This window comes from Dromaius novaehollandiae, chromosome 11, assembly GCF_036370855.1.
Source record: "Dromaius novaehollandiae isolate bDroNov1 chromosome 11, bDroNov1.hap1, whole genome shotgun sequence".
Taxonomy (NCBI): domain Eukaryota; kingdom Metazoa; phylum Chordata; class Aves; order Casuariiformes; family Dromaiidae; genus Dromaius; species Dromaius novaehollandiae.
The window spans coordinates 25260103-25281274 of NC_088108.1; positions in this window are offsets into that span (position 1 = coordinate 25260103).

Genomic DNA, 21172 nt, shown 5'->3' on the forward strand with positions numbered 1-21172 from the left:
ATCTCTTGTGGACATGGAGAACAGTTGATCCATGGCTCATCCTACAGCATTCTTGGTACGATGTCCCAAACTGAGCAGTATATTCTGGCCAAGGTATTCCAGACAGGAATGGAGAATAAAATAATTGCTTTCCATGCCTTCCATCGGACATTTCTGTTTATATATGAAAGAAAAACCATCCTGTTTGCAACAGCTAATTCAGACTAGACAGGTTTACTGATCTTTTCTTTGTGTACTATAGGTCAGCCAAGTGTTCTCCATTCTGTGTTTGTGCATTTGACTTTTCTTTGGAAGTGAAGCGCTTCCCACTGTTTTTGTAAATCTTTTTCTGTTTAAGTTCTGGCCATTGCCCCCCTTTTTTTTTACAATCACCTTGAATTTTAATCCTGAACTTTTCAAAACTTGCAGCCTGCTCCAGGTCAGAATAGTCCCCACATTTTGTAAATGTCCCTTGTGCTCCACAGTCCAAGCAGTTAATTCAAATATCACATAAAGCCATGCTCAAGATAGCTCCGACCAACTCATTTGAAATGTCCTTTCGTTTTAACAGTGAACAATTGATAATTGTTTGATTTTTTTTGAAAAGTTTTGCACCTGCTGATAGTAGTATCAAATAAATAATATTTTAGACTTCCTGAAAAATGTTGTGTAGGACAGAGTCAAAAGTTTCACTAAACTCAAGAAAATCTGCATGTAGATATATGCAGCTTTTCCTACAACCAGCAAATTGAGAAGTCTATCAAAGGAAATTAGATTTCTTTGCTATGATTTATTCTTGATAAAAACATGTTTGTTGATTTTCATCACGCTAGTATGTCCTAAATAATAATTAATTTTGTTGTTGTTGTTCCTGATCAGTGATGTTAAACTCACTGGAGCCTCATTCCCTTAATCTTCTTTTCTTCCTTTGTCAAGATTGACATCATTTTTGCCCTTCTCCTAGTCCTCTGGGATCTACCTATTCTCCAGTTCTGAAAGATAATCACTAATAGTGCAGAGATTGCTTCACCTACATGCTTAGGTATGCCGGGGTGAACTTTATCAGGCCTGGATGATCTGAACAGAACAAATTCAGCTGCTTTTTCTTAAACCTATTCTTCCTTATTCTAGCCTGTACTCCTAAATCTTGTTCATGTTATTAAGCTCTCGGTCACATTTTCTCTGTGAGATTTTAAAGATTCAGCCACCTGCTATTGTCTCCTGCCTTACTGAGAAATGGGCCTGGACTTTCTTTTGCTTCTAATGAATTTATAGCACATTTCTTTTCTTTTTCTCTTTTTACATCCCGTTAGTTGTACACAAACTGACTTTGTGCCTTAGCTCTTGCAAGACGACTTGTGGGATTTCTTAGGTAGCTAATGGCAAGCGGCGGAGCTGGCGGTAACAATCGCTGCTCACTGTGTTCACCGTAAATGAAGCTTCTGTGTTGACACTGCAAATCCAAGCTACCATGCAGCCTGGCAGGAACAACAGGCTCCCGGAACATACTTATTTAGGGCAGACCCTTACCTGTTTTCTACAGTGAGCTGGGGGCACGTCACTGAATGTGCATGTCTCCAAGGCAAAGGGAAAAGATACTGATGCCACAGAGAACCTGTGCGGGGAGATACTATAACCACCCGTGATTTCTGCTGCGATGGTCAGCAGGAAAATATGAGGGGAATGGATGTGGCTGCCAACAGGGATGTAAATACTGGCTCTTGGTACAGTGCAAATCTGACAGCACAAGCTCCACGCAGTAAAAGCCACAAGTACATCTCCTTCATGATCTGGCAATGTCTAGCAGGAGCTACCACCACCCTGTCTGCAGGAACACCCTGGACCTGCTGGATAAGTAAGGCCTGGCACTTCTTTCCTTGAACTCCAATGAGCTGCAACAAGATTTCAAACAAATAAAAATTTGCTCCTTAGGATTACACCCTTACTGAAAGATATAACTAGATTTTGAGTCAATAATGCTGCTTTGGCAATGCCCTATAATACAGTCCCTGGGATCTTACTCCTTCAGGCTAGCACATTTTAAATGGAAACAATTGTTTATGTCTTACTGTAAAACAAGTGATGCATTTTCATTCCTTGATCATTGCAAAATGCCACTCTGCTCCTGTAATGGCAATGTGATTCAGGCATGTGATCTGTTAAAGAGAGACAGAGAGAAAATTTGTCCAAAGGAAAATATTTTAAAAGAATATGGGTCTTCAGGAATAATCCCTATACAGAATGACATTTATTTTGTTTACTCACATGTGTTTCATCAACTGAAAATGTAGAAATTAAAGCTGATATACAATCATAATAATAATACATAGCAGTTCTGCAATATTTTTCATTTAGACATCTCAAATGGCATTATTTGGAGAGGAAACTGGGCACAGAATTTTGATCAATAAATAAGTAAAGAAAAAATGTTCACTGTTTCTAGCCCGATGCCCTAGCTGCTGGAGCACAGGAAGACATACCGAGTAATACGGTATAAATAACCGTTTTTTATTTTTATAAACAAAAAACCCTGCACATACCTACGTGTGCACAAGTGTTACATTGATTCTACTTTTATACATTGATTTCTGCATGAATAGCACAGTGCTTAACCACTTGGATAGTTAGAAAAACGACAGCTTGCCCAAGCGGGCCGCTGCTCGGAGCCGGCACGCCTTCCCCGTAGGCACGCGCCAGGCAGCGCGCCGGGGGACAGCGCCTGCTCGAGAGCTAATCACTCTTTTAGTTAGCACAGCTGATAGCAATGTTGATTTAAGTTTTTCATTGGGAGTTTTGCTGCTACTCATGTTCCTTATTAGGGAATTTATCCTAGCAAACTAACGAAAAATAAACCAGAAGAGGGACGTCAGTGTGACACGTGGATTAATGCAGCACCTTCTCCTTAGCAACTCTTTCTGCTCAGAGCCTGAAAGGTATCTGGATGCAAGATCTGCCGATGAATAAGCTGCACAGCCACACGGGAAAGTCTCCATACGTATCAGGAGAAGGAGTAGATATGTGCTCTTAGAAAGTGTTTCCAAATAATTAAACAGCTTTTTAGAAGTATTTATTTGGAAAATTGGGAAAAGATAAAAAGCCCTGATACTGCACCCACTTGTTACTTCCCTTCAGAGTTATGCACGTTCTTCCAGCCTCGCATTTCCAAGCCTCTGCTTTAAGCTTAGGATCCTGTGATCTCTCTCCAGATAGCATCACTGTGTTAAATGATCTAATTCAGATACCTGCTGGTGAAAAACGCCTTTTTTCTTTGGGGCTGAAAGTCAGACAGACACCGTCCTGAGACAGTCAAGGTCAGGTCTGCGAGGGCTGGCCTTGCCGCTCGCCAGAGATCGCAGGGGCCCTTCTCTCACTGCTGTGTTCGGCCTCCCCTCTCTCTTCCCGGGAGAAGACCTAGGACTCGTTCGGAAGCTGGCTGTCAGAGCCTTCTCCACCACGGCCCATCTAGTCATTAGTAAAGTAATAATAATAACAGTTAGCTTTGCTGTAATGGTTTCTATTAGTATATCTAGAGCTAATTTTGTATTGAGGGACATGCAATAACGCAGCCTCTGGCATGCTACTTCAGGCCATAGTGGCCCAAAATTGGCCTTGCGGAGAGCTCAAGGCGCTTTACAGAAGTAATCAGTGTCGTTCCTCATTTCCAGCTGGAAGCAGGCATCAGAAGAGGGAAACGTGGCCAAGCCGCCCGCTCCCTGGGAGCACTCTGCGCCGTGTCGGAGAGGAAAGGGAGTTTAAACCAGCAGTACCTGGGAGTTCAGCAAGCCGCTGCTGCTCCCCTAATTTGGGAGCGCAGGAGGTTCATTAACGGCGTGTGGCTGTGTTGGGAATTTGCCTGTGCTCGGGGGGCAGCAGTCACGCGGTGTCCTGCGTCTGTCTGTCTTGGTGAGTGACTTCCTGACCTAGTCCCCGGGGGGGGGGGAGGTATTGCACTAATTACAAGTGTGACTCTGTACCTTGTATTAATTGAGAAGCGATACCTGTAATTAACCAGAGATACAGATAATATGATGAGTATGAATTAACATTACTGAGAACAGTGATATAAATTGGACTCTGGGGCCACCTGGGGAGGAAATCCTTGCAGTCCCTCCATAATCCCTGATGCCCTCTGCTCCCTTGCTCACAGTTCTGCAAACAGTAAAAGTCTTCTCACTGACCAAGCAGAAACTGCTCTATTTTTTGTAAATAATAGAAATGGGAGGAAAACATTAGCAGAACGGTCTTTATGCCTTAAAAAGGTAATCGCAATAAACCCTCCATGCTTTGTTTTGGTAGTTATCACATGGGGCATAGTGGCAGGTCTCAAGCTGAAAGGTACAATCGCCAACTCCAGGCAGTCCCCTTCCCACCGCTGCAGGGCTCCAGAGGCTCTGCAATGTCCTTGGGGCATCTGGTAGCCTTCCTGTATCCACATGTGCATTCCCAGGACACATACTAAACCTCTCCCAAGTGATCCCAACCTGCGGAGCTTTGGGAAGAAGCAGAGTAATGTAAGGTTTGCCACGTTTCATCAAATATCCCATTTCTAGTTGACCAGAACTACCGAGATGTTGGGAATGTCCTCCTCACCCCCCAGGGGATCTCCCCATTGCACACATCCTGCTCTCTGGGGAGCAAACTGTAGAAAGGAAGGAAACACAAAGATCTGAAGTGGGCAGTAGACAAAATGAGACTTCGACAGGTGAGTAAGTGAAGTAAAACAGGACAGGAAAAGCAGACGTGAGGGAAGGGAGTCCAGTGAGGGACCCCGCGGCTGATCTGCCCACACCATCATCCGGAACGTGACATCCTGTTTTACACCAGGCTGGGAAATATTCTGTGACATTGAAATGTTCCTGACAAAACTGACCTGCAAATCTTCTCAAGGCTGACAGGGATTAAGAACACTTAAGAAACCATCTTCTAAACCAAATTCATAGTTCTGGCTCAAAGCAACATTCACAGGAACAAGGGGAAGCCTCGGGAACAGGTCTTTATCTGTTTTTCAGCACCGCAGGACCTAGAGGCTGCAATACAGTTGCCCAAGTACTGTGTTCAAGCTGCTTGACAAATGTGACACTTTATTCTCTTTCTCCACACAGCCTCCAGCATAATGTAGATTACTCATAAAACCGAAGAGTCGCAAACCTCCAGTTCGAGTCAGGCTTGATTCTCCTCATTGCTAACAGCTGTTAAATCCTTTGCAACCCAGAGTGACACAGGGTCAGACTTCTGGTTATCTGTGTAGGGGGATCAAAAACAGAGCTTGGTAGAAGACGAGCTTCACCACATGTGGCACTGGAAACAAGATACAGGAACTGCTAGCATGGTCAGATGCAGTCCACATGCAGAACAGTAGCCTTATTTTTAGGGCTGGAGCTGACAGAGTGAGGCCAAGGAGAGTGCATCCTGCATCTCCAAATTAGTGGAAGTCACTCCCGGTCACTGCCGGCTCAGAGACAGGCCACCACGCAGGCAGAAGGCTTCGGGCTGCAGGCTCTGGCGCAGCGTGCTCTGCTCCTGCCCTCCCGAGGTGGCTCATCCCAGGTGAGGTGCGATGCAGGGCATGCTTGACAATTTTTCAGTGTTTTCCTCATGGTGCGGAAGGTTTTCGACCATTCTTTTGGTGCTAAGCATGGTAACAATATAAGCATTAAATTGGTCAGGTGAAATATTGTGATGAGAGCCAACAATTCACAGCGAATAAAGGATTCAGCCGACTAGAAGGATGTGAAACCTGCTATTAGTTCAGCTGATAATTTCAGGATTAATTCAGACTTAGGTTTAAAAAAAAAAACGGAATTTTGTCTGCCTTACCTGAAACCTTTACATGGCTGTTACGTTTCTTACATCAAAATGTAATGAGTTTGGCGTATCCAGGAGAATTTCCTCTTTATGGCTCGGGACCTGTTTGAATCTGAAATGGGGTGAAATTCAGGCTACTGTGATCCCACAGGGAGCTGAGGAGGAGACTGGTGCCCTGGTAGCGAGTCAAAACAGCCATTTGAGTTGTTGTGATTTCTAGACACGTAACAAAGAGCTAAACAACATCGCTCAAAAGGCAGCGGCAGCTCCTCAGGCTCTCAGCCTGAAAGCTTTGCTTCATAGAGCAGCCAGGCACTCACCGCACAAAACATGACTCTACCTTAATGGTTCTTAAAACATAAGAGAAGTCGTCATTCGGGTGGCACACAGCGTGTGACAGTGCGGGCCGGCCGCCCCGAAGCCCAGCGGGCCGCTGCGGGTGAAGCTCCGCGTAGGCGAGGCCCTGCGGCTCCCAGCACCTCGCTGTCACTGAGCTCTGCACAACCCAGCCCAGCGCAGGTATCTGCTGGTAAAGGTCTGTATGCTGGTGGGGGCTGCGCTTTCCTCTCCTTTCTCTTAACAGCCTCCAGGGTTATAACCGGCACCAGGCAGAGTCTGCGCCAGGCAGTGCCACCGTGTATTAAGGTGCCCCTCTATGTATTTTATTCTTCTGCCTGCAGCAGACCTTTGGGTCAGCTGTCACCTTCTTAGGCTTGTCTAGATATTCATGAACAGATCCTACCATTAGCATATCTGCCAAAGCTTTAACTTACTGTCAATACATACTGTATCTCCCTACAAGAATTTTGAAAATGTTATGGTTACAAAGCCAAGCACCCAGATAGGATACAATGGGATGTTGTCCAAAAGGATATGTGTGAAAAGGCAGCAGTGAACATAGGCAGAGGGTATAGAAGGGTATAAAAAGAAATTGGGGAAAGTAAATGATCAGAAAGGAAATACTTGCTGATTTAGAAGATGACCTGGAGCAGGATCTGTTCCTGCTTGATTAATGCATGTCCTAACTGCTATTTTGCAGGGAAAGGGGAAAACAGAACTGAGACAGCCCTTTCCAGCCCTCTCCATATGCAGCGCGTGAGTGGGCCGGTCTTTGGGGGACACATCGTGCCCTGGCTCTGGCTCCGGAGCAGAGGATGTGGATCACGACAGCGCTGGTACCCGAGTGACTCGGCGGTGACCAAGCAGCCGATCGATCGGCCGTGACAGATATGCAGCTGTGCTGCACGCCCTGACTTCAGCGCTCATTTGCCTCTTCTGGGCGTGACGTCAGCAGCCCATGAGTCATTCTGAATAGACAGGAACGACGTTAGTAGTTTCCACATTTACAAAGTGGAAAAAGCTTAGATCAGATTTCATGGTATTTTTAACAGAGAAATGGCTTAGCAAAGCAGCAAGGCTCTTCACTGGTATTCACGTGCTACAAAAGAATCATTTCATGCACTTCATATGAAAAGAGCTATTCTGGAGCTCGATATTGTTATTATTTACTATGCTGTGCAATATTGTAGCAATTAAAAAGAATGACAAATACAGAGCAAAAGAGATTTCTTCAGAGGAAAAACCACTCTGACAAATACCTTGTAGAGAGTAAAGATTTGTTTTGATCAACATTGAGAAAATATCTTTTAAATACACAGTAAAGCACAGACAGTCCTGGTAACAAACCCATCTCTTAATTCCCAGAGCAGGAGAGCAGTCATGTAGGTTTCTTGGTGGTACCCCGTCCCTGCAGCCTATCTCTGGAGTTGCCGTCTTCACCCCGACATTGGAGCCGGTGTGCCAACCAAAGCGGTGGCTAGTGCCAGCCGCAGGATTCGTTGTGAGATACAGAAATGTCCAACTCAACCTTAGAGCTGGCAGAAGTTTAGTATTTTCTCCTGAGCTCTAAAATATACAGCATGGAGCAGTAAAGATCATGTCTGCTGTGTCCTACTGCTCTGCTGGCAGCTTGGAAGAGGAGATGAAGGTCTTCTAGGCCTACTGTTTCCCACTGGCTTTTCCCTGCTAAAAAGATATGGAAAGGAAAGAGAGGGTCTTCTCCTCCCAGCATATGATTAATATGTTGGCCCTGCAGGGATACAGAAACCTTTTTCTTTCTGAGCCACATTACTGTCTCCTCCTTAAACATGAGAGGACCGGGAAACTCAGGAGACCTCTTGCACCAGAAGAGCTGCTACACAACTCCGGAGAATTATCGCTTGGAGAGTCTGGATCTTTTAAAACTGGCACTGCAGTAAAAGGGCAGCACACATTAACTCACCCAGCAAGGCGCAGGAGATAGCTGGAGCTATTTCCAGCTCATCAGGGCACTCTGAGTTGCAGGAGGCGGCAGCTGTAGCACAAATCAGACTATGCCTTTTTCTCCCCCCACCCTCTCTGGTCTTTCCCCATACTATGAGATGTCCAAGCAGGGTTTCCTACTCAGAAAGGCCTCCAAAGGAAGGCCAATTTGAAACAAATATATTGCACTATGCAGAGTTTTTTAGGTTTGTAGGCTACTTTCACAACTTACAGCCTTGCAATTGGTAAGCAGCCAACCTATTGCAGTTAAGCTGAGAGAACCGTATAAAGGTTTTATTGCTTCACCCAGCAAGAAACAACCCAAACATCAAAACTTAGAGTATACCTCCTCAGTTGTGATGCAGTGAGAGATGAAATAAGATTTCCCTGTTTTTGTTTTATGCACTTTTCTACAAAAAAGCCCAGCAGCAAATAGTCCTCTTGGCGTAAAGCTGGTGGAGCACCACTAGGTTGGCCACTTCCTACAGAGACAGGTATCAAGTGAGAGGGGGATCTGGCAGACCTCCAGCTCATTTCCCTCGGCTAGTGCTGGCACCGCAGTGGCAGTGAATGCAGAAAACCCAATATACGGGCTTGCCAACGAATGCTAGGGACACTTGAGCTGAGTAATTGCCCTTTGTAAAACTGGGAAGCAGTCCTAGCCAGTTTAGCATTTATCGTTTTTACTGAGGGGGAAAAAAAATCCAAATGTTCTCTCATCTCGCTGGAAGAATTACTATATGATTTTAGAGGCTGATCACACAGCAATTGCTTTATGGGGAGCTGGCGAGTTGTTTTAAGGTGTTCTTATTTCATTCAGCCATAAAGATTTATGCTTTCCATAGATGCCCACCAATAGCTGTCTGCACATTAACACAAATCTGCGGTTTCCTTTTTTAAGCATAAAGATCCTACTGAGAGGCTACAAACAGAATTCCGGGAGCAGCGGAAAAACGCTTAACTGACTGTTCGCTGTCTAATTGGAAAGGCTCATCATAATGATGAAGCTACAATGCCATCTGTGTGAAATCATCTCTTTTAGGAGGTGCTGGCATGAGCCAGTCTGAACTGGGCTCTTTTGTTAGGCAGCGGCTGTGCTAAGCATTGCTGATGGGTTACAGCTGTGACACTGTCACGGCCTGGAGCAGTTCCCCTGTAACACTCCTGCGTTCGGCTGTTGTACCAGGTATTGCTTTTCACCTGTAGAGCAAGCGAACAGAAAAGTTGCTTAAGAGAATCCAGAAGACTCCAACTAAACGGTGCTACGTTCATCACAAATCTGCAAACTGGAGGCTTGGGATTCCTGAATTAGGTATGGTTAGAAATCGCCAGCATGTGTTTTAAACCACTCTGCATTTGATGATGCAAGAAGGAACCACTAATATTAACGCTGGTTGTGTTGACATTGTCAAAGTACACTTTGGTTTTTTTATATAGGTATTGTCTTCTATCTGGGACAGGTCAGTCTGTTTTTGATTTGGCTGAAACTTCTCATTCTTCTATTAAATTTGCTATCAACTTCCCATTATAGAACATTACCATTATAGATCACTGCATGGTTGTGTCAGTCTTACTGGGCAAGATAAGGGAAGGAAGATCACTAAATTCATGGTGATAGAGCAAGGGTAATTTTTTCAAAAAAGCACCCAAGTGATTCAAGGTCTTTTGGTTTTCACTGTGCCATTGACTTTCAAAAGATCCAGCTTAAGTTTACACCAATTTTGTTCAAAACTACACCATTTGAGAGCATGAAAAATCTTGACTGTTATTATCATGCTGAGAACACATATATGCATATAGTACATGTACACACACCTTATTTTATTATACCACCTATCTGAACCACACATACCTTTACCTGGTATGAGCTGTGACTCCACCAGGCAGTTTTGGGAAACTGCTAAAGACTCTTATGGGACTGAGTAGTCTTTTCAAATGTTAGCAGGGTTTTGTTCGCTTGTAAGCCCATTTTCTATTATATTGTACGTGATTTGTGACTTAAAGACTGACCTGTTTTCATTTTCAAATCAAACGTATCGCACTGGTGGACTTCAGAGGTACAGAATCAGATAATTAATGCCAGTACTGAAGAGTTAAATGGCTTTATTGAACTGATTTTTTTATACCCTCTGGCTGACTGCTTTCCAGATCCTGCAAGGTTAGGTCTGAGCGCCTAAACAGTATATCGAAATAAAGAGGTTTTACATTCCTATTTTCCTTCATTATTCTCTGAAGAGACAGGAGAAATCCCCATGCTACTTCGTATAAATAATGTCTGTACTGGAAGAAATTATCCCTCCATGAAACTTTGAAGGAGAAGGTGACATTCAGAAAGAGAGCCAGAGGGAAAGGAAAAAGAGAGATGCTAGCAAAGACTTACTCCAGGAAGGGACACCGAGTGCCTCTGAAGCAGTAACAAGAGCAGCTGCTTCAGCCTCTACCGTAAGCATGTTCCCCATGCTCTGAGACCATCTGAACTGTACAGCTTATTGAAGTTATATGAAATTATTGCACATTAACAGTCTAAACACTCCTTTGCTGCCCCCTCTTGCCCAATGTTAATGATAATGTATGTAAACGCATCTGTAAAAGCACAAGCTGGGCAGTGAGAAGTAGGTAAGCTCTGTTTCTCAGTGTCTGTCCTTGACTATATGCTACTTCAGTCCAACATGCAGAGCTTGTGGAGTGGGTGGTTTTCTCAGGAAAGGTCAGAGAGATAGCAGAGCCAGTTCTCGGGCTCTTACAAAGGGCCTCTTGTGCTGGGTATATCCCTAGGGAAGGAGGGTACCAGAGCAATGTTCAGTCCAGGTCTACAGCCAGTGATTTTTGCAGGCTTGAAGGACTGAATTCTTACATGCATGAAATCTTGACGTCAGTATGGTCTCCTGATTGTAACTGTAAGGAATACAGTGCAGCCTTCCTCACGCTGCTTCCTCGCCAAGTTACAGAGTCTCTCTTCCTCTCTTTTCACCCATGCATGCAAAAGGGAAGTGAGTTGGATCTTGGCACTTTTCTTCTCCAAGTTGCTTTTGGGGCTCTTTGAGTTACCCTCAACAAGAAAGTCTACGAAGTTTTAAGTATGAAGTATAACCAAGAGAAGGGGTCAGCTGATCATCTGTTTAAAGAAAAATATAAAAATAACAGAAAATGTGCTTTTTCTAAAACATGAATTGTTGGGATCTCCTTCCCATAAATAATTTGCCAATTTCTGGTACTCATTCCAAATGATAAAAATTTTTGGTGAATATTCTGTGGAGCAATAACTCTGGGACCTAACCATTTTCAGTGGTATCTTCTTAGCCAAAATACTACAGAAGTATCTCTTGGAAGGAAGAACCAATAATAAGGCTTCAGTACTGAATGAAGCAACGCTCACATTAAATCACCATCACTGGCAACCTCATTGTCTCCTATTGTTGTCTTATGCTAATGGAGATTGTACTGAATCCATGGAAATGCTTATCTTGTGATTTATGATCCTAAAGTTTGTGGTGCAAAAATTTGCCTAGGATAACAAGCCTTTTTAGATCAACAGGTACATGGCCCCATACAGCCAGAATACCTGTGTTTACTTGAGTACAGAAAGTGGAGAGACCTACATTTCGCCATCCTCTCTCCGTATTGAACCAGGACTAACTGCGCTTTGCTGTTAAACTCTTTGAACTAAACCTGCTGCGCCTTTCCAGTTGCACTGGAAATCTGGTGTATCATCAGTGTTTCTTGCCATGAGTAATTCTCACAACAGAAACCATTTCAGAGTCCATCTGCTGTAATGAGTATTGCTGCAACTAGAAGAGCAAAGCAGAAAGTGGGCAAAGATTGAATGCTCTTGTGCCAGTGTTCCTCCGTTAGAAGAGGTCACTAAAGAGCTACTAAAGAGGCCAAACTGCTTGGCTCACTCAAATGGCTACATAATTCAGCTTTCTGTAGGCAATTGTTTTTGCCTCAGAGATCTATAAATGTACTGGTTAGCAAATATCCCAGTTTCTCTAATACCTTTATCATTTTAATTTCTTTCTGCTATGTGTAGACTTCAAATACAATGTGAATCAGAGCCTCATACTGCTTTTACCAGGCATCTGGTAAGAAAAGACTTACTTCATCTAATGTTCAGATTTGAATCTACCCCCTGAACATTTTTTCTGTAGCATTTATTTTCTTTTGCTCATCATGCATGACCGACATTGTGAATGACTAAGTGTACAGATCAATTATTGTGATTAAAATTGATCCTCTCTGAAACGTACTGCTGGCTTCACAGTTCACAAACCAATACACATGAGCTCATTTGGCTTGGGCTTGCAACTATCACACATTGTGGGAATGTCATTGAATACAGCGGAATTATTGCTCATGTCAAGACTGCAGTATTGAACTATCTGCAGAACAAAATGTATGTTGTGTTTGTGTACTTTATGCCTAATGGTAAAGTCATATTTGGTTTTGAATACATTTTAGAAATGTGCCATTTTACAGGAAGAGGCAATGTTTGGGGCTTTTATACAATATGAGACCTTAGGTATCATGAAAGTAAAATATACCTTTGTTTCCTCTTACAAAATATGAAAAATAACACCTAGTTTATAGTCTTGGTTGAAAAGCATCAAATAAACGCTAACTATTTGTAACACTTTGTTACGTATTGATGATAAACATCATCATAAAGAAGCAGCATGTAATGCTGAAGCACACAGGAAAGGGAAAAAAGACAGAAAAGGGGATGATGAAGAAAGAGTAAAAAATAAGAGCAACAGAAGGTCTGAGCTGAAACACCACAGTCAGAGAGGGAGAATTTACTTAATGAGTGTTTTAAACCTCACTGCCTCATTCATGTCCTGAAAGCCACCACCACCCTGTAAGTGTATGCATTAAGACAGCAAATCCATACACCTCCATCATGTTTGGACATTGAATTCCACTGCAGCTTTTCAGCACTTTTATTTAATAATTCTGATTTTTTTTCTTATTTTCAGTACACTTTTTTTCTTCTAGCTCACCCTCTTATCCAGCTTAGTTTGACAGTTTCATTTCTGAAAAGTGCTATGGAGGGGGCAACATATAACTCAAAATTCAATAAAATTTAAAGAAAAAAATGGTTCTTGCATCAGAGATGGGATGGAGATTGTGTAGGAGGGAAGGTAAGGGGGGTAGCAGGAGATAAAATTTAACTAAATTGCTTCTTTTGGAAGAGTTTGGAGAACTGAGAGTAAGTAACTCAGCAACGTGGCTGAGGTTCTAAAATGGACATACCAAGAACTGAAATACAAAAAGCAGAAGAGAAGATTTCAGAAACCGTGGCAATGCAGTGTGATTTCAGCCTAGAGGGAAGTAAGTGGTACTAGAAATCTAGGTTATAATTTGTTTGAAATAAGGTACTACTATGTTAAAAAACCCACTAGCTAGAAAGAGGGAACAAGTGCATCTTCATCTTTCAAAAATAAAGGATACAGCAAGCCCCTCAATTTAGAGGAAGAAAGCAGAAAGTCTGTACCGGTAGTTCAGAGATTAGGCAATAGAGTTATTCATTTCAAAGAGGAGGCCGTTCAGGGGCCAAATAACAGTGACTCAATTGTCAATATTATCAATATTCCTTTTCTTAGATATGACAGGAGCGAGGGTCTTAGCACTGCTTGAGTTACCGTCAGTGATGTCTCATTCTGCCCCCAAAATAGAGCTCGTGGCCAGCTGCAGTGCTACTAAAACGGACCTGAATTGAAACAAGCCTAATGGCAATATAGCTGCACCCCATATGGTATTTTATTTTGGTGGGTTATGTATGATGCATCGATGTTGTGTTGAAACTTGCCAAAGTAGGACCATTTCCCTTTCAGTAGCACCATTCCTTGAACACTATTTGTGACAGAATTACAGTTTTCCAGACAGCAGGAGTGAGAAAACTTGTGAGGAGGGCTCCTCTCTCTGCACGCGTGGCCCTCCCACAGTCTTGCCCTAATCGTGTTCCTGGCATCTGGGATACTGTCAGGAGCCAGGAAGGAAGAGAGGCCTTGAGTCTTCCTGCAGCAATCTGCTGTGCAAGCTGGCTGTGCCAAGGGAGTAAATTGAATCAAAGGGATGATAAAACTAACAGCATTTGTAGTCACTGGATCTTTCAAGGAGGACTGAGCATTTAAGATGTGCTTCTTGCTTCTTTGGGTCCCCTTTCAACTTCTTCATCTGGAAAAGCAGCACCACATTTCTATCCTTTTAAGACAAAGAACTCTTACTGTTTACTAAGCACTGGGCTTTCTTTTGAATCTCTAATTAATAAAAAAACTTGAAAACTTTAAATGGTTAGGAAATTCAAGGGCAGCTTCCAGACTCTGTAGCTTTTGTGTAAACACTCCAGCTGCAATGGTAGCCATGGAATCACCCGTGATTTACAGCAGTGCAAGGAGAAACAGAAGTTGTTGCACTTTTGCCCGAGGGAAAAGGTACCCATCAGGGTAGACTAAAACTGGATGGGGTCCCCTTGCTGCTAGCCAAGGAGGAGGGGAGATGAGGTAGCAACTGGAGGAAGCAGAAGGAGCTCCCTGTCTTTTAGTATGCAATGACTTTGTGCTCCTGTCACCTTAAACCCTGCCCTTGGACCTTTAAAGAGCAGAGCTGACAAGGTTCGAACTCTTGTCTCTTCCATGGGCAATGGTATAGCTCCTGCAGGAACATCCAGGTGGAACCGTGATTAGAATTACCTGTTCTCTTCAAGAGGATACTGGATTGTGCATTCCCCTGAGTTGTAAGACCAGCATTTTAAGAAACCTCAATTGATACAATTTGTCCTGCCAGATTTATTCCCTTCTCCATGAAATACTAAATTTCAAATGAAAGCATGCAGAGAATATGCAATTTAATATATTTTAATGTACTTCCAGTATGTTATTAAAATGAAAATGATTACCTATATATAAAATTTCTAAGTTTCTTTGCATTCTTTACAGACATCCTTGTGAGTGCTGACATTTGCAGCCACAGTAAACAAGAAATTTAATTCAGGTTGCTGCAGATAAGTTCTGGGTAATGTTTATGTTCAAAATTTGTGTATGTTTTATTTAGTCATGAAAATTCAGTGGTGTGTGTCAGTGAAAAAAATAACTTTCTTTCCCTAGTAATGCTGCTTTGCTCTTAATCACTGTAAGAGTGATAGGATTTGATCATAAACAGGCCAATAATCCTTAAAATCTTCTCTACAGTTTAATCTTCTTAAAAGCAACAGGACTATGTAGAGAATAAGCCATGCCATCTGTGGATAAGCACTAAAATAACAGGTGGATGAGAGGGTGGAGATCACCTGAGTATTTACTTTTGCAGTTAAATGCTGTAGTCTAGCATAACTATTTTTAAACAACTTGGTGCTTAGGGTGAAATCCATCACCCATCGGGTCAACAGAAAACCGAATACTTTACATGCCATGTATTGAAATTACCCTATCAAGTAGCTGCAAAGCAATAAAATCCCTTTTTTTGTGACACAGCCACAACCACAATGCTGTCATGGCAATGACTGAGATTCACTGGCAGTATTTCACTTACAATCCTCCAGCCATTTAAAGGGATGTTTCAGAAAACATAATAAATTATTATAGTGTGAACCAACAAAAAATACTACACTTATTTCTCTAAACATTTACTGATGTAAAATTAGAAAGCGATAATGTAGGAGTTTTCATAAGCGTTATGTCTCATTAAGTTTAATTTTAGACCATACAACTAACCAACCCTCTGAACTTTATGATGTTACATTTCACTTTAAGATCCAGCTTTTAAAGAACATCTTCTCTACTAGTGATGTCATGGTACTAACATTTTTTGGTCTGCAAGGAATTCATAGCTTGATTTCACCTTTCTAAACTTGCTCTGGCTCTTTATTAGGGGAACTATTGATGGAGAGTTTGAAAATGCAGCTAGCAGTCAGGTCAGAGGCACACAGACTGATTTCTCCACAACTCTTCTCCCTGCTGCCTTTGTTTTTCCTTCTAATGGCCGTGCAGGATGTCAGATGAAGGACATGAGAGATTTAAGTGTCTAAGTTAGGTATCTCTGCTGATGCGAACAACACAAGAGAAAAGGAAGTTCAGCGGCTGGCATGCATTGCTTTGCAGGAGGCTTCTGTTCTCAAGAAAATAGGAAAGGACATAGGGGACCATCACTTGTAGGATATTTCTTCAGTGGTCACAAGGGAAGAGGGATTGAAAGTGGAATTTGACTGAGCTGCCTTACGTCCCGAGCAGTGATGAATAGGTTGTATCCTAGCTGACTCCCTCCTCGCTCAGCTGCGTGAATCTGATTTATACTTTCTCGGGTTTGACTTAGGTAAACATTACATGCTGCTATTTCTGAGTAGTTTTTTCTTCTTTGCTCTTTAACATTGTTTGGGATAATTAGGTCAGTTCTACTTCTCTTTGACATCACTATAATGAATCATTTTTTCAAAGCAGATAATCACTCTAATAGTTCCTATCTAATGTTGCTGCCACCCTCATACCATGTCCTAATTAATGAGTTCCAGTAATACTATGAAAAAAATGTGGCTATTCAGTGATCTAGTGTCTGGTTCTGACCCTGGAAAACCTTAATCATTTAAGTAACTATTCCTCATGAGAATCATTGCACAAGCTTCTCGGAGGTTGATTTCAGTAGGACTGTTCATACAAGAGTAGTCTGTTCGCAGTCAGTTCTCTATTAAATATGTTAAATCACTGCTACATCTCTCCACAAATTTGGTTTTTAAACCAGAGACAATAATACTTCCCTCATTATACTAACTGAACTCTTGATATTGAGAATAGTGATAATGAGAATTATCTACCAATGTGAGTCACATCTGGAAAATCATACATTGTAATTGTCTCTTCCCTTCTCTTAGGAGCATGATCTTTCTCCTGAAAATGTACTTCACATGTCCCTTTCCTACTAAACCACAAAACTGCAGTTGTTTGTCACTGCATGTCTGTCACATGGCAGCATTTCAAAGCTTTTGTAGTTAGGATTCAACCGTCTTTATCACTACAAACTCAGACTCTTGAGACACAAGCTAGAATAATTACTAACTTTGGTGAAAAGTGTCTTCTGCCACACTCATTACAGTTCATTTGTCTTAAGTACTCCTACATTATTACCATATCTACAAGCCATTCATATGCGAATTTAGCTTAGTGGTGGTAAAAGAGGAAGCTTTCACAGTTTAGATGCATTACTTTACTTGGCAGGCTTTTGCTTAAGATGCTTAAGCAGAACACACTTTTAAAAATGCAGCGAGCAAGCTTCCTTTCCTCCTGCTGCTGTTCCTGTGGCCAACCTAATGAACGGGCCATCTCTGCTAGGCTGCCAGTCCAGAAGCTCCCATCTCCACAAAAGAGAGAGGGCAGGTAAGTCCTCTGGACTCCTTGACCCCATCTCAATCTTTGTTGACTAGCCCCAGCTTTGGGAATGACAGTTTTCCTTTTGTCAATGGATGATTTTGTATGGCATTTTCAGAAGCATCAAAATGAATGAAATGCCTTATTCCTCCTGCCTTCCCATAAAAAGAGTTAAATAATACTCATAGGCACATCTGAGAAATCCTATTTACTGTATCAAGAATTTAAAAGACATACAGATTAATCCTAATAAATAAATATGGATTTGAATTATCATAGAGCAGAATTCGTTTCATGTTCCAACACCTTTTCTGAACACCATATTTATGAAGAATGTTTATGACTGAGAGATAAGCTCTTTCTCCCAAAGAAAAAATGTGACTTCATGTTTGAAAGCTTAGCTAGCTATAGAGTAATAAATCAGTATTTTTTCCTAAAAATTTTGCTATCTAAAGAAAGCCTCTTATGGAAAACAAGCAGTGAAAATGAACCTCTTCTTCTCAATTACCATTGTCCAATTTTCACTGCCTCTGACAGCTTCCAATTACAAGCCCCAACACATTACAAGACTATACTCAGTTTGGAACCTTGCTCTTCTTGTCCATGATATATTCAGAAAGAAAATGATAGCCTTAATATCTATTTGTGTAACAAACAGATGATTTATCATTAAAAAGGACACAGTATTTGTACAGGGTCTAAGAATTTTACACAGAGAAAAGTGCTCCATCTGAAAAACGCAGTCACTCACCTAGTCTGAAAACGAATGCACTCGAGGTGAGTCAGCCAATAAACCAGCAAGAACGTTCTTTAGGTTTTAGCAGCATTAATCTAGTTCTGTTCATGGCCAGCTAGAAAGATTTGTTAAAGCAGAAAAGCCCTAGTCGGATAGTTTATTTCATCTAAATTAAGCAAATAATGAATGAAATCTAAAACTTTCCACAGAAGATTAGATTTTGAAGAGAAAAATATACTGGCCTAAGTCTAAGTGGAAGTGATACGCCTCTAAAATACAGTGCATTTAAATTTTTAGAACCCTTGCTACATTTACCCTGTAACAAGCAAAGTCTGATCAATAAAAAGTTACGGTTTGAATTTAGGGAGCAGAATATATTCAGCATGAATTACAAAGCTTTTAGGATTTGGACTGAGTAGCTATCAGTCTTGAATTAACAGTCAAGTGTTATCAGAAATTAAGCTTATGACACTTCTCAGATGTGGGATGTCAAGATTGTACGAGTTTCACACACCAGATGGCTGATTTTTCCCATCAACCACAGCCCAACTAGATGAGAGTCAAACACTAGAGATGCCAACTATGCTTCTGGGAATGATACTGAGAGGATTACCCCAATATTCTTCTGGGATACTGATAGACAAGGGACATTTGCTTTATGGTTAGCTGATTGTTAATAAAAAATTAATGCCTCGAGAGGTCTTTTAGTGTCATAAAAGATTAGAGTGAAACTGTCAGTTCCTGTAAATGCCTGATACGCTCTTTGGAACTTAAGCAGGTGAAGGTTTTGCCCCATTTGCCTAAAGAAATAAATGTTAAAAAGGAAATAAAAAAACCCCCAAATAATGACATTTACATCTTAAAATATATCATCTGTATTTTATATCTAATGAGGATGTATAATTTTGTATTACAAATACTAATTTCACTTCATCCTACTACAAATAACTATTTAATTAAAAGCTGAAGGCATTCAGAAATACATTCTCTTAAAGTGATTTCAAGGTGAAAAAACCCTTCGGCTAATGATAAGCTTGTGAACTTTCTGCATGGCCTTTTTCGAAGTTCTGTTCCTGTAACTATGTTCTGTCTAGCAGTAAATTCAAAGGCATAAAATCTCTTTTTTTTTCACTCTTTCCAGGCATTGAATAGTTTATTAGGTATCGTGAAGGTTGCTGTCATTTTGTTTTGTTTCTTTTTTGCAGAGGTTGGGTTTAGAGGGTGGGTCTTTGTCTTAGAAGAGGTCTGTGTATAAAATTATGTTGTTGTTAACTAATATATATCACAATTAGTGAGAGTTCTCCTTAGTTCTTTAAAAATTATTGGTTCAGACTCTCAGTCTTGTAAAAATTAGATGCTGTAGCACTTTAACAGCTTCTGACTGAAAGATATAACTTCAGGAGAAACTTGCATCTCAAGATATCGGAGTGACTCAGCAAGGTGACTCAAGAAAATAATTTAGCCTGCTGGAGGAATTATCACTTATTAAAGCAGACTGTCATGAGCTTGGAAAATGACATCTACATCTTTGACACTGAGCACAACTCTCAGTTGCTCTTTGTGTTTCAAGTGACCCGAAGTGAAACCTTGCACACTGAGTGAGTATCTTCACTTAGGCATACTGGTATACACGGAATAAATGGCAAAATTTTAGAATTTTTTGATAAACATGGTAAAAATACAGTTTGGTATCAAATCCTTATACTAATGGTTTTATATAGGTCATCCTCTGTGTTATGAAGAAGATTACGGCCTCTGTTCTCCAGAATATTAACCTTTGTGTGTGTCACACTAACTACAAGTCAGTGAAAGTTGTTCTAGTAAATCCAGTGGGTGTTAAATCAGTATCTTTTTTCAGGTTATTTCTTTTTTTCTCAATGTATTAAAAATCAGTAACTTAATCTACTTCCACTCTCTAGAGTTTCAAAAGGAAGAAAAGAGATTACTGTATCCCAGAATAGCCTACAGCTGCAGGTAGGACAGACTCCAGGGAATTCAGTTTAGGGCCAGTAAAGTTTATAGAAAAATTGTGTGGGATTTATTGTTCATTTAATTACCTACATGTAATAATATTGTGCTTACTTTGAAAAGTAATTCCACTAGTTTCTTTAGCTATTAGAAAAAAAAAACCCAGCAGCAGACGCATGTGATGTAATAGAAAGTTTTCAATATTTTCCCCATTATATCAGCATTAGATGTTATTTTCTTGTCAAGTTTAAAATTTATTACCACCAAAAAAGTATTACAATATATTAATACTGTATTTCTTTTTTTTCCAAATGAAACATATCCCAAGAGAGAATAATCTTAAAAATAGAACAGAAAATTTTTATGAATGTATAAATAAATTATAGGCAAGACCAATAAAAAGCTTCAGTCTGTGTCATCTTTGTCCTATATATATAATGCTTTCATGTGTGTGTGCATGCATAGAAGCATATATACACGACATATTGTATAATATTCTAGCTTTAGCAGAAAGTTCACTAATAATATAAGCCATAATACTGTAAAGCGATTAAGCACATTTATCTTTAAACTAATTATTAAGCTAAATTTTTTTTCAGGGGAAAAAAGGAAGGCATAGCTAATTGACTTTTTCATTTTTTCCAAAACAAATAAATATAATCCTGATTTTTTAACAAATATTTTTCTGATAGTTTGAAATTCTGAGGTTAGAGTCTCACTAGTAAAATCCTCATTCTTCAATTTCTATTATTTCATGCTTAACTTTATATACAATGATAAGCACCAACAGAGTGTCCAGTATTAAGCCTGTTCATAAGTGTCTGCAGGACTGGGTTTTAAAATGCATCTCCTTAGAATGGAGATCATATTTTATTTTGTGCTGGGCCATATTCACTGAGGATGTTATTTAAACTGGGGTTGAACAGTAAGGTGGCAAACTTTGCTTGGGTAAGTTCTTGGTAGAAAGATGAGAGCTGACTGTGAAGAACTGCAGATACTGAGTGACTGGACAATGAAATTGCAGGTGAAA